Source organism: Bombina bombina, chromosome 2 (assembly GCF_027579735.1).
Source record: "Bombina bombina isolate aBomBom1 chromosome 2, aBomBom1.pri, whole genome shotgun sequence".
Taxonomy (NCBI): Eukaryota; Metazoa; Chordata; class Amphibia; order Anura; family Bombinatoridae; genus Bombina; species Bombina bombina.
In genome coordinates this window covers 751,064,950-751,082,094 of record NC_069500.1, presented here as the reverse complement: position 1 = coordinate 751,082,094, position 17,145 = coordinate 751,064,950, and positions in this window count along the sequence as shown.

Sequence of the window (17,145 nt, the reverse complement as noted above, 5' to 3'; positions counted from 1 at the left end):
TTTTGTTTTTTTTGTAAGTTAGATAAATGTATTTTGTTAATTTCATTTATTTAATTTTTTTTGTAATGTTAGGTGTTAGTGTAAGGCAGGTTAAGTTTTATTTTGCAGGTATATTTGTATTTATTTTAACTAGGTAGCTAGTAAATAGTTAATAACTATTTACTAACTAGTCTACCTAGTTAAAATTAATACAAACTTAGCTGTGAAATTAAAATAAAACCTAAGATAGCTACAATGTATATATTAGTTATTTTGTAGCTAGCTTAGGGTTTATTTTACAGGTAAGTTACTTTGTATTTAGTTTTAAATAGGAATTAGTTAGTTATGATTAATAGTAGGTTTTATTTAGCGTTATTTTAATTATATTTAAGTTAGGGGGTGTTAGGGTTATGTTAGGGTTAGGTTTAGGGGTTAATAGGTTTATTATAGTGGCAGAGTGGGCGGACGGCAGATTAGGGGTTAATTATATTTAAATAATGTTTTTTTATGCGGGAGGGTGGCGGTTTAGGGGTTAATAATTTTATTATAGTGGCGACGATGTCGGGGAGCGGCGGAATAGGGGTTAATAATTTTTTAAGTGGCAGCGATGTCCGGAGTGGCAGATTAGGGGCTAATCATTTTATTTTAGTGTTTGCAATGTGGGAGGGCCTCGGTTCAGGGGTTAATAGGTAGTTTATGGGTGTTAGTGTACTTTGTAACACTTTAGTTATGAGTTTTCTGGTACAGCTTTGTAGCATAAAACTCATAACTACTGACTTTAGATGGAGGTACGAATCTTGTCGGTATAGAGTGCACCGCTCACTTTTTGGCCTCCCAGGCAAAACTCGTAATACCAGCGCTATGGGAGTCCCATTGAAAAAGGCCTTGTGCGGTACTGACGTTGTGTTATGGCCAAAAAAGTGTGCGGTACACCTATACTTAAAAGACTTGTACTAGTGGTGGTAGGGAAAAAGCAGCGTTATACTCATAACGCCAAACTCGTAATCTAGCTGTGTGTTTCGAAAAGGCCAGCAAGGTTATCAGTCAAGATTTTAGCAAGCAAAGACCACTTCTATCCTCTCGCATGAGGTTATATCACGTGATACACCCCACCCCTTTTTATTCTAATCATTAGTGAACCTTTTGGATACGCACCATGGTGCTGTCTGTGATATGCCCTCCAGAGCTGAACATCTCTTATTGGCTTATTTGGTTTTGCATATATTTTAAACAGTCAATTTGTTTGCCTGTCACACCAGTTCCAATCCACTAGGGGGCATCAGATAACCAGAAATGCAGTCTCACCATCAATATTACTGCAGTTTAAATATCTCACCTTAAAATGTTTATTCAATATACTATCATTTCTGGTATCAACAAACCACATGTTCCATGTGTATTGGATTATGTCATACTATTTACCCTGAGTATTTCAAGACTAAATATGAGTATATTCCACTTATAATATCTCTACAAATATATATATAGACCTCCTATACATTCAGATACCAGGTCTATGCATAACCTTAAATCTATACAATATATCTATCTGATGTATACTTCCATACAATCTGTGTTTCAGAACAAGAGGGGGTTGTTTTACAAACAGTTTCACAAATAAATGCATTATTTGGTGTAGATATATATATATATACTGTAATTTTTTTAATAACTCTCACAGATATACTGACATAAATCCCCCTTCCAATTTTAAATATATGTAGGACACGTATTTGAATTGGCTTAAAGTCAGTGGTACTTGGTGAGTGTATTGACAGTATGCATCATAGACAGTCTTCTATAAAGAGAGAGTCCATTATTTTTGAGCCCTCATGCTTGCTAGCTAGGCATCTTTAATCTAGAATACTTCTTTAGTGCATTTGGGGATATGACACTTAATTCTGCCTCTATGACTTGTAGTTGGGATCTAGGATGGCACACTTGTAACTGATTAATATGGACCCATTTATCCATAAAGGTATCATTTTTAGGTATCCTAATTTTATAGGCAACTGGAGACATTTTGTCAGTAATGACCAAAGGACCCTTCCATGATGGAAGAAATGTCTTCCCCTTAACCTGATTTCTTCCAAAGTTACAAAGATAAACTTTATCATTTATTTCATATTCCTTTTTGGATGTTTTGAGATCATAATAGGTTTTAGCGGCAGTTGCAGTCTTTTCTATGTTCCTTTGAGCAAATGCAAAGGCATATTGCAGGTGCTTCTTTAAGTTCTCCACATATTGATATCTATTATCAGCATTTATCAAGTTCTAGTCTGATGTACGGTACAATAGATGTTGAGGTAGAACCATTCTTCAACCAGACATCAATTCAAAAAGGTGACATCTTAGCAGCACTACTTGGAGTTGCTCTTAATGCCATTAGGACTAGAGGTAATTTTACATCTCAGTCTTTACCTGTTTCACTCACAAACTTTTTGAGGATTTTCACAATGGACTGGTTGTAACACTCTACACCACCACTTGAGGCAGCTCTATATGAAATAGGGAGCTTTCTTTTTACCTCTAGTATTTTCCACATATTGGTCATCACTTCGCTAGTGAAGTGGGTTTCCCGATCAGATTCGATTCTTTGGGGCAAACCAAATCTGGAAAACACGTGGTTGACGAGCAATGCTGTGCATGTTTCAGCACTATTGTTAGGTGCACTGATGCACTCTACCCATTTGGTGAATAGGCATATCACTGTTAAAATGTATCTGTTACCTCTTGATGACCTAGTTACTGGACCAATAAAATCAATTTGGATATCTGACCATGACATTACCATCCCCCTTTTCTACAATGACGCTCTATGCGTTGGCGAAGTGGGTTGGAATTGTGGACATATTGAACAACCTTGACAAAAGGTTTGAACATCCTTCAACAAATGTGGCCAAAAGGCATAGTTAAATAATATTTCATACGTTAATTTGGCTCCACGATGACTAGATGTGGGGGCATCATGGGCATGTTGAAGCATGAGACCTCTGAACTGGGTAGGTACCACCCATTGCTGGATGCCAGTTTTGGAGGTTCTAATTAACAAACCATCCTGTAACTTGAATTGTGATCTGGATTTCACTAAGATTCTAAGATCTTCCTTGCCAATACCATCCTCTTTTGAGATGGGGTTGCTTTCAGGATCTTCTATGTGTTTATAGAAGATACCTATAATGGGGTCTTCTTTTTGACTAGTGATCAGGTCCTCACTAGGAGAATCCTGACTCCATTGTTTCAGGTTAGGCTAACTTTGTTGTTTAGCCTGGTTTCTGTTAATGGCTTCTACCTGAATTGCACCCAATAAATGGTCGATATTAAGGAGTTCTCCAGTTATGGCTCCTTGTTTGGCTAATGAATCTGCAAGATCATTGCCTTCCTTATCAGTACCTAGAATCCTGGAATGACCCTTGGTCTTTTTCCAGTGTATGGTTAAACCATTGGACACCACTAGATTATCAATCTCGCAGAACAACTTGCCATGTTTGACTGGTTTGTTGTTAGTTTTCTGCATGCCATTTCGTTTCAAAGTTGGCAGGTATTCAACAAAACTGTCACGCACATAATTTGAGTCAGTAATGATCACAAATTCATGAATACCTTGTTCAATAGTCATTTCAATAGTTTTTAGAACAGCAGTGAGTTCTGCAACTTGACTGGATCTTGGTCCAATGTTGAAACCTACAGAAATGTTTGGGAATACATTTGCCCAACTTATACCAATGCCAGCGACTAATCTGCGCACATTATCAATAGTGGCATGGTAAGAACAACCATCAACATATACCCAAGGTATTATTTGACAATGGTCCTCATTGTATATTTTATATGGGGAAAGCAATTGATCCTCCAGTAAATCATCTTCTAATAACTGTTCTCCATGATCCTTAGCAGTATAGTCATGGAGCTCAGCAAGCCCCTGTGCGACTGGATTCTTTTTATTTTGCTTGTAGCTAATTTCTAAAGGCCAGCCTTGTAAGGAAAGAGTCCAAGCTGTTATGGGGCTATTAGACAGGTCCCCATCTCTTATTCTCTCACTTTGCAGGTATAGCAAAGGCTGGTGGGTCGGTTCTACAATAATTTTCTCGTCCAGCATATAGCTGCAGAACTTTTGTAGAGCCCATACTGTAGCTAAGAGGGCTTTTTCACAATCACTAAATTTTATTTCTACTGGGGATAGAGTTTTGCTCGCATAAGCAATGACTTTGCTTAAATTATCATGTTTTTGGTACAAAACAGCACTCATACTTATATCTGTGTAACCTGTCTCTAAGTAGAAAGGTTTAACCCCTTCTGGGTAAGCTAAGCAAGGTGCTTGGGTGAGTTTTCTCTTCAGCTCTCTGATGGCTGTCTCTTGAGCCTCACTCCAGTGCTATTTCACATCCTTCTTTAGAAGAAGTAGCAGTGGTTTAGCTAATTCTGCATAATTATTAATAAATTTGTGAGAATAATTTGTCATACCCAGGAATGATCCCAATTCCTTTAAGTTGGGTTCTTAGAATTTATTATAGCTTCCACCTTTTTCTTCTGGGGATTTAACCCTTCAGAAGTAACTTCATGTCCCAAAAAATGTACACTAGTGTGGCACCATTGAGTTTTTTGTAGGGATAATTTGACACCTGCCCTTTAAAGTTGGCTGAGGACGTGTTTAAGTTCAGTGATGTGTTTCTCAAAGTTTGTGCTTTTAAAACATCATCAACATAAGATAAGGTCCCCCTTTCCAGTGCATCAGTCATAGCCTTATGCATGAATACTGCAAAATCATGTCCTGAATTTATGTATCCAAACGGGAGCCTTTGGAATGCATACTCGACCTTTTGGAATGAGAATGCAAGCTTATACGGGTCCTCCTCATGTACCTTTATGGTCCAATATCCCTGTGCACAATCAATGGCAGTGAATATTTTTGATCCCTGCATCTGCGCTAGGCACTGGTCAATGTATGGCACAGGCCAGCCAGACATGTACACTCGTTTGTTTAGCTGTCTTAAGTCAGCACACAAATGCCATTGTCCACTGGGCTTAAGAACACCTAGAATAGGATTGTTATAAGAGCTGTGCACCTGTCGGATGATACCCCTTTCTTCCAAGTTTCTTATGATTTCTGCAAGAGAATCCTATGAGGCTAAAGGAAGTTTGTATTGTTTAACAAAGACAGGTGATGCATTGGGATCTGTTTGGATTATTGCAATGTGCAGTCTGTAGTCCCAAGGTCATAAGAATCCCTAGCAAACATATCCTTGTACTCCATTAGGAGTTCTTGTAGCTGTTGGCATTCATCATCACTGGAACAGCCATTAGCTAAGGAGATTTGCTCTTTGACTATTTGCTAAAATCCTAGAAAGATTTCAGGCTGTCCTATCTTATAGGCTTCTTCCAACCTAGAGGTGTAATCCCCTTGATTATAATTTGCATTGCCCCCATGATTCTAGGTATTGGGATATTCTTGCTCTTTGATTGGCTGATCATATACCAGGGAGGCCTCTACAATTTTACAGATGCCTTCCTCTGAGCTGAAGGGATAAATAGACTGAATTGTAAACAATCCTTCTGGCATAGATGCAAAGGATTGTTCTATTAACTGTTCTTCAGTTAAGTATCCTTCAGGTATTAGCCCAATTACATTATTGTGGAATCTAAAAGTATAATAACTTGATTCCAGCGCATACCCTATGGTAGTTCCCTTGGATAAGGTGATATCCTGTGGGGTCATGTTATGCACAATAACATGTATTGGAATAGTTCCAATATTTACCATAGGAGTATGGGTCATTGTTATACCCAGATCTTGCATTCTATGGGAGATGCATATTAGTGTTTCAGAAGTTTTTAATTTCTGACCTCTTTTTACCTGTAAGGATAAAAGGAATTTATCAGCCCCAGCAGGGATTACAACATTGTTAGACACCTGCATATTCACAGCATATGGCATTTGCTGGTTTGATTTCAGGACTGCATTTTCATCCTGAAATATTTCAGCGTCCCCCTTTAACCAGCTCCAGAGGCAAAGGTTAATCAAATCTATTTGTATGGCATATCTATGTAAGAGATCATATGCCAATATATATTTGATTATATAAAACGTAAAACAGGTGCTTTGCTGATTTATTACCTTTAGAGATATATAATAAACATTTAGCTGTGACAATATAGCTTTCAGACCTGTCATTCAGGCCATGGACACAGTGGTCATGGGGAGAAAGATATTTAATCACCTTAGGTTCAGCAATCTGCGCTAATAAACCTTTGCTTACTAGCTTCCTGTTTTAAGTTTAATTTAGCATGCTTGGTTTTCCCAAGGTCATGCACTTGAATAGGGATAAATAGATCATCTTTAACTTTCTTAATTTCTGCGAGGAACTGAGAGTGATCTCCTCCTTTAGGTGACTTAGCATCCCCCCTAAGGAAATATTTGCTATCTTTCCAGGCTAAATAGGCTAGTAATAGCATCAGAGCCGCTTAAAAGGACACTCAATCAAAATTAAACTTTCATTATTCAGATAGAGCATGCCATTTTAAACAACTTTCCAATTTACTTCTATTAACAAAATGTGCACAGTCTTTTTATATTTAATCTACTATTCATTTGAAGTTCAGACTAAGTGCTATTGCATTATCTTGTTATCTTGCATTTGTTGATTATGCAAATCTCCTGTGTTGACTGGTCCTTTAAGGAAGTTTGATCATCTATTTGTAGGATAGTGATTTCAGGTACAAAGTTATTCCTGAAATGAATCTCCACAGATTCTCTTCCACCACGTGACAGTTATGTCTTGTGCGAAATATACCGGACCACTCATAATTTATAGGCCTTTTTACTTGTGACCAAATTACATTATTTATGCAAACAATTATGGTGCTTAGCCTTTTCAGGAGATCACTACCAATTATTAAACAATCAGTTGGCAGATTCACTATAATTACTGGGTGCCTTATTACCCTGTTCTCCAGCTTTAGCTTTAACCATGCCATACCGTAGACTTTGAGAGAGTCACCTCCAACACCTATTAGTGAACCATTAAATTCTTTTATTTTAGGTTAGCTCATTTAGCTGTGTGTAGTACCTGTGGGATAAAATAGTTGCCTGAGATCTAGTATCAATTAATCCCATGATAGGGTTAGCAACTGAATCCTGGAGCTCAGCTAATACATAATATCTACCTGCAGTTTCTACCATTTCACACATAAAATTAGCATAATTACATTTATGTGGGCTTCGCCACAAGTTACCTGAATCCGCAATGTTACCTGATGCAGAAGAATTTTCATTTTTACTAGTCCTTTCCTCTGTAATAGGGTTGACAGGGTTCATGTGTACTGCATCTGTGGGAATAAGGTTAGGGAAAAACTGCAAAGGAAGAGGTTTGTTAGAGCTTCCAGGTTGAGGTTGCTCGTCATCACAGCTAAATTGTCCGTTTCTCGGCTGTAGGGAGAGAACATGATTAGTACCATTATTGACATTTATCATTTAATTTGGTATATCTCTCCCCTCTCTCTCAGGTAATACCGTAGTATTTATGACTGTGCCTGTGGCCCACTGCTGGCCACTGGCTGTACCCCTAAAAAAGTATTATTAGGGTTCTGAGCCATCAGAGCTTGACTCATATTAGTAAATAGTGTACATAATTGAATTACTTGCGTACTGAGTTGGCCCACTTGATTGGACACGCTATTTCTACCCATGGACCGATTTTTTTTTTACTGATTCCTAGATTTTTGGGATCCCTCAGAATCATAGCTATTATTTCTATTTTGATGTGGTTGTCTTTGGGGTTCAACTTGTTCAGTGTTAAGGTCTTGGGGAGCAATATTTACTCTGGGTGTCTAGATACCCTGAGAGTATTTTCGCCACTTTGGTATTTACTTTTATGGGGGTACCAATTGCCTTGTGGGTTTTCATCTCTTCGGAGATAATTATTTATCTGGGTATACCCCGCCATTTTGTCTTAACCATTGATCAGGCCCCCCCACTTCTCTGACATGTGCAATTTTTGACCAATTGACTAAAAACGTATATACACTTTATTCTTAAGTGTCTATTTAAACTTGGAAATGTTGTAAAGGTAGTAATATACACACACAGACACACTCATACACTGAAACACACACACTCACACATAAGGATTCACATATAGACACTCTAGCAGACACGCAAAGAAACACACTCAGACACAGACACCCAAACAGACACTCAGCACTTGTTTACACTGACCTGACAAGTAATGAGGTAAACTACAATTTTGTAAAAAAAAAAAAGGAGCTTTAGAAAACAAAATATGGAGTTCTGATTATATTTTTGTAAAGGAAGATGCCAACTAAATGATGACAACAGCATGCAGTGGCTGAAAGGAAGGGCCCTGAACTGCCTAAACAGTAATTTAAAGGTTAAATGGTGGATTGGTGACTTCCGGAAAGGTCTTGTTATTCTCAAAGTCTGTAGAAAGATGTGAATAATCAGTAGAAAAGGTCAAAATGTCCTAAAAAGGAACAGACAATAGACAAACTGAGCAACCTTAGTCTGAGAGTATAGCATTTTATGCAGATGTAAAAATCTTAGATAAAATGCCTCCTTGCATCTGGAAAGTCCTTGCATAAAGGGGCAGTAAACTGGAATGTAATATATATATATATATACCATTTGTGTATTGAGGAGGAAACATTTCTGCATGGTTTTAAATATAACATTTCTACAGCATTGTCAAATAATCATTAATACACTGCTGCTAAAAAAAATGTGTTTTTATGGACCCCTGGCCCCACCATACAACTACTACCACACTGAAGTTACAATCCAAAATTGCACAAAGAAATAAAAAACATTTGCTAAGTAAGTCCTACCTCCTCTGCAAATGAAAGTGATCTGCCGTCTGACTCAGGCACACACTGTACAAACAAAGTGCCAAGTCTGTCTCACACTGTGCATAGTGGTTTAGTGCACACTCAAAAATCCTCTCAAATGCTAATACTTTACTCCTTGTAATAACATTTCCCATGCTCAATTAGCACTCTGCTGTAGTACCCACTGGTGGCTGCCAAAATTTAAAAAAAATTATTTTTTATTTTTTTTAGTTCTTGCATCATGGGGCCCCCCTGGCTCATTGGGCCCCTAACAGGAGTCACCCCTGTCACCCCCTGATGGCGGCCCTGGATGTAGGCTATGGAGTGGTCGTGCTCATCTTCATCCACCTGGCTCAGCACTGCTCCCAACCCAAACATGGAGTCATCTGTATGGACACAAAAAGTTTGGTTGGGTTAGGAGTGGCCAGGATAGGGGCAGAGATCAAGGTTGTCTTGAGGTTTGAAAGGTGACCTTACACTCTGGGGACCACAGGACCTGTCGGGGAAACTATTTTTGGGTTAGGTCGGTCAGGGGTTTGGCCAGGGCACTGTAGTTGGGGACAAACTTGCGGTAGTGCCCTGCGGTCCCTAGGAAAGCTAAGACCTGGATCTTGGTCTTGGGGATTGGTCAGTTTGTGACTGCCTCAATCTTGGCTGGCTCCAGCCGCTGCTTTCCGCAGCCTACTTGGTGTCCAAGGTACTGGACCTCCGAGCGTCCTATTGTACATTTGTCGGGCTTCAGGGTCAGACCGACAGCCCTTATATGGTCTAGAACGGTGCCTAGGTGGACCGAATGGTCCTCCCAGTTGTCGCTGTAGATCACAATATCATCTAGCTATAGGCAGGCATAATCCTGGAGGCCATCCAGAAGGTGATCTACCATACTCTGGAAGGTAGCAGGAGCATTCTTCATCCCAAACAGCATGACCTTAAAATGGTATAGGCTGAAGGGGGTGATGAACGTCGACTTTGGAATGGACTCCAGGTCCAGGCGGATCTGCCAGTACCCCTTGCAAAGGTCTAGAGTGGTCAGGAAGTTGCCGTGGGCGATGCGATCTAGAAGGTCACCGACCGGGGGCATAGGGTAGACATCGGTCATGGCTCTGTCATTGAGCCTATGCAAGTCTATGCAGAACCGGGTGGTCCCGTCCGTTTGGGCACCAGTACCACCGTGGATGCCCAGGGGCTGTTGGATGGTTCAATAACACACATGTCCAGCATCTCCCTGAGTTCGCTGCGCATATTTTCCCTAACTGCCTTGGGGACCCGATACGCCAGCTGTCACAAGGTAGTCTGTCCCAGGGCCTCCACTCGGTGCACTGCTACTGTGGTGTACTCAGGAGTAGTAGAGAACATGTCCCTCCTGTCCCCTAGCACCTGTCTGACTTGCTCCCTCTGCCTAGTCCCTAGCCTCTCATCTAACTGTATGTCACCCATGCCTGGGGGCATCCTATTTCGCCCAGGGCACATATGGCAGCTACGTCCTCTTCCCTTTCCTGGTATGCCTTCAGCATAAATAAAAGCGAGAGAGAAGCGCTCAACCTGGGAACAAATAATAGCATAATAGCTTGTTCTATAGCTTGTTACCACCCAAGAAGCAGCCTCTTTTGGCTCAACATGTGCTTTTCACAGAGAAGAGCTTTCCTGAAGCATATCAGTCTGATCCTGACTTCACAGTACAGTGCAGCCCCGAAATACCAGGCAATCCCTCTCTGAACGAGAGAAACAGCAAAACCCCAGACGTACGTTTCGGCCTATTGTGGGCCTATTGTGGGCCTCGTCAGTGAGGTGCAGCCATATCCCTCTAGGCACACTGAGCAACGGGTCCACATCTGGATTCCTGCATCACACTTAGGGAGACTTCCCTAAGTGTCATAATTTGCATAAATAAAAAGAGTGAACCTGGGAATGAACAATAGCATAATAGCTTTTTCTATGGCTAGTTACCACCCAAGAAGCAGCTTCTTTCTGCTCAACATGTGCTTTTCACAGAGAAGAACTTTCCTGAAGCATATCAGTCTGATCCTGACTTCACAGTACAGTCCAGCCCCGAAATACCAGGCAATCCCTCTCTGAATGAGAGAAACAGCAAAACCCCAGATGTACGTTTCGGCCTATTGTAGGCCTCGTCAGTTTGGTGAAGCCATTTCCCTCTAGGCACACTGAGCAACGGGTCCACGTTCACTTCCCTTTATTTGCATAAATAAAAAGTTCATTGTGCCTAGAGGAATATGGCTGCTCCTCACTGACAAGGCCCACAATAGGCCAAGATGTACGTCTGGGGTTTTGCTGTTTCTCTCGTTCAGAGAGGGATTGCCTGGTATTTTGGGCTGGACTGTACTGTTAAGTCAGGATCAGACTGATATGCTGCAGGAAAGTTCTTCTCTGTGAAAGGCACATGTTTAGCCAAAAGAGGCTGCTTCTTGGGTGGTAATTAGCCATAGAACAAGCTATTATGCTATTGTTGATTCCTAGGTTGAGCGCTTCTCTCTTTTTATTCATGCAAATTATGACTCTCTCTGAATGAGAGAAACAGCAAAACCCCAGATGTACGTTTCGGCCTATTGTAGGCCTCGTCAGTGAGGTGAAGCCATATCCCTCTAGGCACACTGAGCAACGGGTCCACGTTCACTTCCCTTTATTTGCATAAATAAAAAGTTCATTGTGCCTAGAGGAATATGGCTGCACCTCACTGATGAGGCCCACAATAGGAGGAGATGTACGTCTGGGGTTTTACTGTTTCTCTCGTTCAGAGAGGGATTGCCTGGTATTTCGGGCTGGACTGTACTGTTAAGTCAGGATCAGACTTATATGCTTCAGGAAAGTTCTTCTCTGTGAAAGGCACATGTAGAGCAAAAAGAGGCTGCTTCTTGGGTGGTAACTAGCCATAGAACAAGCTATTATGCTATTGTTTGTTCCTAGGTTGAGCGCTTCTTTTCTTTTATTTATGCAAATTATGACACTTAGGGAAGTCTCCCTAAGTGTGATGCGGGAATCCAGACGTGGACCCATTGCTCAGTGTGCCTAAAGGAATATGGCTGCACCTCATTGATGAGGCCCACAATAGGCCGATACATACGTCTGGGGTTTTGCTGTTTCTCTCATTCAGAGAGGGATTGCCTGGTATTTCGGGCTGGACTGTTAAGTCAGGATCAGACTGATATGCTTCAGGAAAGTTCTTCTCTGTGAAAGGCACATGTTGAGCAAAAAGAGGCTGCTTCTTGGGTGGTAACTAGCCATAGAACAAGCTATTATGCTATTTTTCATTCCTAGGTTGAGCGCATCTCTCTTTTTATTTATACCTTCAGCATGTTCACATGAAAGGTCTGGCGGACCCGGTCATCTGAGCATTTGGCTACCAGATAGGTCTTGTCATTCAGCTGTTCCACCACTCGACAGGGTCCCTGCCAGGAGCCTGTTGCTTGTCTGTTTTGAAAGGCTTCAGGGCCAGGACCTTCTGCCCTACTGCTAGGGTCCGGTTACAGGCATTCTGGTCGTACCACCGCTTCTGCCTACCTTGAGCGACCTGAAGGTTTTCTCGCACTCTCTCAGTGAGGTCCTTCAGTTGGTCTCTGAATTCTAGGATGTACCCCACAATGGAGTGTCCTTCCTCCCCCATGGATTCTTACCAGTGGGCTCCCAATAAATCTAGGGGCCCCTCACCCTCCAGCCATATATTAATTCAAAGGGGGAGAACCCAGTAGATTCCTGGGGCACCTCTCGGTATGCAAATAGGAGGTGCGGCAGGTATCTTTCCCAGTCTTTGTGTGAGGCTGAGAATGTCTTAAGCAACTGCTTCAGGGTCCCATTGAACCTCTCACACAACCCATTGGTCTGGGGGTGGTATGGAGCGCTTTGCAGGGGTTTTATCCAGCAAAGCCTCCACAGCTGCTGAGTGAGGTCAGCGGTGAACTGGGTCCCCTGGTCTGAGATCACTTCCTGGGGAAAACTCACCCTGGCGAATATCTAGAGCAGTGCATCCACCACAGTCTGTGCCTGGATATTGGACAGGGGGGTTGCCTCTGGGTACCGGGTGGAATCATCTGTTAGAATATACTTTTTCCCGGAGGGGCTGGGAGGGGATATCTACAGCTACCTGGCTAAAGGGTTCATCAATGATGGGTAGAGGGTACAAGGAGGCTTTGGAGTGGTCTCTGGTCTTGCCTATTCTCTGGCAAACATCACAGGCCCTATTCTCTGGCGAACATCACAGGTCCTGCAATACTGCCTAATGCCCCCTGTAACCCTTGGCCAAAAGAAGGTTTGAGTCAGTCGGTAACGGGTCCTAGTGACTCCTAGATGTCTGGCTAGGGGAATGTCATGCTCTATATGCAGCAGCTTGTAACAATATTTCTGGTGTACTACCAGCTGGCGCTTGGGCAACTGCCCTCTCTTTCTCTTGGTGACCCTGTATAGGAGCCCTTTCTCCCACTCAAAACGGTCCCCTCCTGGGCACACAGGATCAGTCCATACCTGGGCACAGTAAAGGGCTAGAGTCGGGTCTCTCAATGTCTCCTGGGTGAAGACAGTGGGGGACGCCCAGGAGATCTGGTTGGTGGTCGGGGTGGAGTGACTTACCTGGGTCCCCAGATCGAGTGTGGTGACCTGCCATCGGGTTTGCTGGTGGGTGGTGACAGGGCAAGCATCCGAGGGGCTGTCCCATACAAAAGAGGAAGCAAGGTGAACCAGGTCATTCACTAACAAGTCCTCGGTGGGCAAATGGTTCATAACCCCTACTTCCACAGCACGAGAGCTGGCACCCCCAACTAGGGGCACCCGTGCAGTAGGGATCGAGAGCACCGTACCCCCAGCCACACAAACTGCAAGAGACATTCCTGTTTGGTCCGAATGGGTGACCATGTGTGGCTGGAGAAGGGTAACAGTTGCCCCACAGTCTCGTAATCCCTGGGCCAGTCGGCTGTTGATCCAGATGACCTGGAGGTAGTGCAGGCTGTTGTCTTTGGATGCGGGGTCCAACTCATGTAGGACCCCAACCTCTTCCTCTGCCCTTTTGGCATAATCTGCAGGGCCCTCTGTGTCCAAGTAGTGGGCGGCTGCAGCCGGAGCACTTGTCAACTGAGCTGGAGGGGAATTCTTTGGCATCTCCACCGCCAGGCAGTGCCTTTGGATATGACCCATCTGAGCTCACAAAAAGCACCCCTGAGGTGAGCTGGTCCCGGAGAGGTGGGCAAGTGCTGGTTTGGTCTGGGGCTACCGGGAAGGTGCCGGTGGTGAGCAGGGGTGGTAGATGAGCGGGTCACTTGTCACAGCTCAGGACGGGTCTGACACTGGGCATCCAAGTACTGGCCAGCCAGGATGGCCACTTGGTCGGCTGTGTCGGGCCCCCTATCTCAGACCCATTCTCGCACCTCCACCGGGGAGTGGTTATAGAAGTGCTCCAACAGAATGAGCTGGGTGGCATTGGCCAGGTTAGTTACATGGTAGCCTGTGAACCAAGACTCCAAGGACCGGGTCAACCGATGTGTCAACTCCGTAAAAGGCTGCACCTCTTGCCTTTTTAGTTCCCGGAACTTCAGCCGGTGATCCTCCGGCATGAGACCATAGCGGGCAAAGATGCACTCCTTTACCCGGTCATAGTTACATAGTAACATAGTAACATAGTAGATAAGGTTGAAAAAAGACTGAAGTCCATCGAGTTCAACCTATACAAATCTAAAATACTTACAAAAAGCTCCAGTTAAGCTTAAATAACCCCATTAAAATGTGACCCATTTAATACTAGCAATCATATCCATGAATTTTGTTTATATACAGAAATTTATCCAGACTATTTTTAAATGTATCTATGGTATTGGCATTCACTACCTCCTTTGGTAATGAGTTCCACAATTTTATTGCTCTTACAGTGAAAAAACGTTTCCGTTGCAGGAGATTAAATCTCCTTTCCTCCAACCTTAAATTATGACCTCTTGTCAGAACCAATTTTCTTGGAATAAAAAGAGCTTCTGCCATCTCTGTATATGGGCCTTGAATATATTTATATAAAGTAATCATGTCACCTCTCAAGCGCCTTTTTTCTAAAGAGAACAGACCCAGTTTGGCTAGCCTCTCCTCATAGGTTAATTTCTCCAATCCCCTTATTAGCTTTGTGGCCCTTCTCTGAACTTTTTCTAGTTCTGCAATATCTTTTTTAGCAATCGGTCCCCAGAACTGCACTCCAAACTCAAGGTGAGGTCTTACCAGGGCTTTATATAATGACAGAATTATGCTTTCCTCCCTTGAATCAATGCCTCTTTTAATACATGCTAGTATCTTATTAGCCTTTGAAGCCGCTGCCCTGCATTGTGCACTCATCTTTAGCTTGTTATCTATTACTACTCCCAAATCCCTTTCCTCCTGTGTTTGGCTAAGTCTTGTCCCATTTAAAAAATACATAGCCTGCTTATTTTTACTTCCAAAATGTAGAACCTTACATTTTTCCGTATTAAATCTCATTTTCCATTCACTTGCCCATAGTTCTAATTTTAGCAAATCCCTTTGCAAAGAGAGTTCATCCTGCTCTGACCTAATGACCTTACTTAACTTAGTATCATCTGCAAAAATAGAGATGTCGCTATTTAATCCTTGCTCCAAGTCATTTATAAAAATATTAAAAAGAACAGGGCCCAGTACTGATCCCTGGGGGACGCCACTGATTACCTTTGTCCAATCTGAGTATGATCCATTTACTGCTACTCATTGCTCCCTATCTTTTATCCAGTTATTTATCCATGAGCTAACATTTTCAGCTATTCCCAGTCCCTTAATTTTGTGCATTAATCTCTCATGTGGCACTGTATCAAATGCCTTTGCAAAATCTAAGTATATCACATCAACTGATTCCCCTTTATCTATATTTTTACTTACTTCCTCGTAGAATCTAATTAGATTAGTTTGACATGATCTATTTCTCCTAAAGCCATGCTGATTAGAACTCATAATCTTGTTTACACGAATATGCTCATCAATATAATCCCTTATAATCCCTTCAAATATCTTCCCCACTATTGATGTCAGACTTACTGGTCTATAGCTTCCTGGATCATCCCTGCTTCCCTTTTTGAAGAGTGGCACCACATCAGCTTTACGCCAATCCTGGGGTACCATGCCTGAGGATAATGAGTCTTGAAAAATTAAGAGTAAAGGTTTGTCTATAACAGTGCTAAGTTCACTTAACACCCTTGGGTGTATTCCATCTGGGCCTGGAGTTTTATTTACCTTAATATTTTTTAGTTTTTTCCTGATATCCTCTAAACAAAACCCAGTTAGTGGTATGGACTGGCATGTTCTATTCTGTTCCAAAGTATCATTCAATGGTTCCTCTCTTGTGTATACTGAAGAAAAAAACTGGTTTAGTACCTCAGCCTTCTCCCTGTCATTATTTATCATGCTACCCTCCACACCCTCCATAGTTCTTTCGGTCTACCGAGCAAACAGTGTTGAAAGTCTCTAGGGCTTGTCCAGACAGCTTTCCGAACAGGAGGGTGACTCGGTCTGTATTGGCAACACCCTGCAACTCGCACTGTGTTTCAAATACTTGGAGGTAGCTGTCGATCTCCTCTTAATTGTCTTTGAAAGCTTGGAAAGCCTCATGGGGTAGCTTCTTCGGCTGGGATAGACTGTTGACCTCTATCATTTTGATGGTGATGTTGGATATCAGCCGAGTGATTACCTCCTCAGGCGGGGTGGTCTCATGGAGGGCCAGTTGCCACTGGAGCTCCCTCTGTACCTCAAACATTACTGTCTCTGCCGTGGGTGCCTCACTGTGCCATTCGCTGCTCTGGACTTGTTGCCGGTGTTCTATCAGATTCTGCTCCTTTGTCAGAATCTGCTCCCTCTGACTGCGCATGCTCTGTATGACATAATCGCACTCCAAATATGTTAAATAGGGATGTGTGGAATGCGATTATGTCAATCAGCAACATGAGCTGTTGAAATTTAATATGTTAATACTGTCCTACAAATTAAAAGTGCATATATTATATATATATATATATATATATATATATATATATATATATATATATATAATTAAATATATATATATATATATATATATATATATATAGTAGCAAAAATTAAGGCACTCAGCGGGTCTTAACAATATAATCACAATTTATTTAGATGTGATGTTTCAGGGTCTTCCCCATCCTCAGACAAAACTTACAATTTACAGATTACTCACCACCATTTAAAGCCCCTGTGACAAGTGAAGACCGCTGCTTATGGCATTCTGGAAGATGCAGCAGTCACGTGTTGCACCTTGCACATCACCCGATGCCCCCAGCAGCCAGACACCGGTCTGCAGTGTCTATATTAAAAACA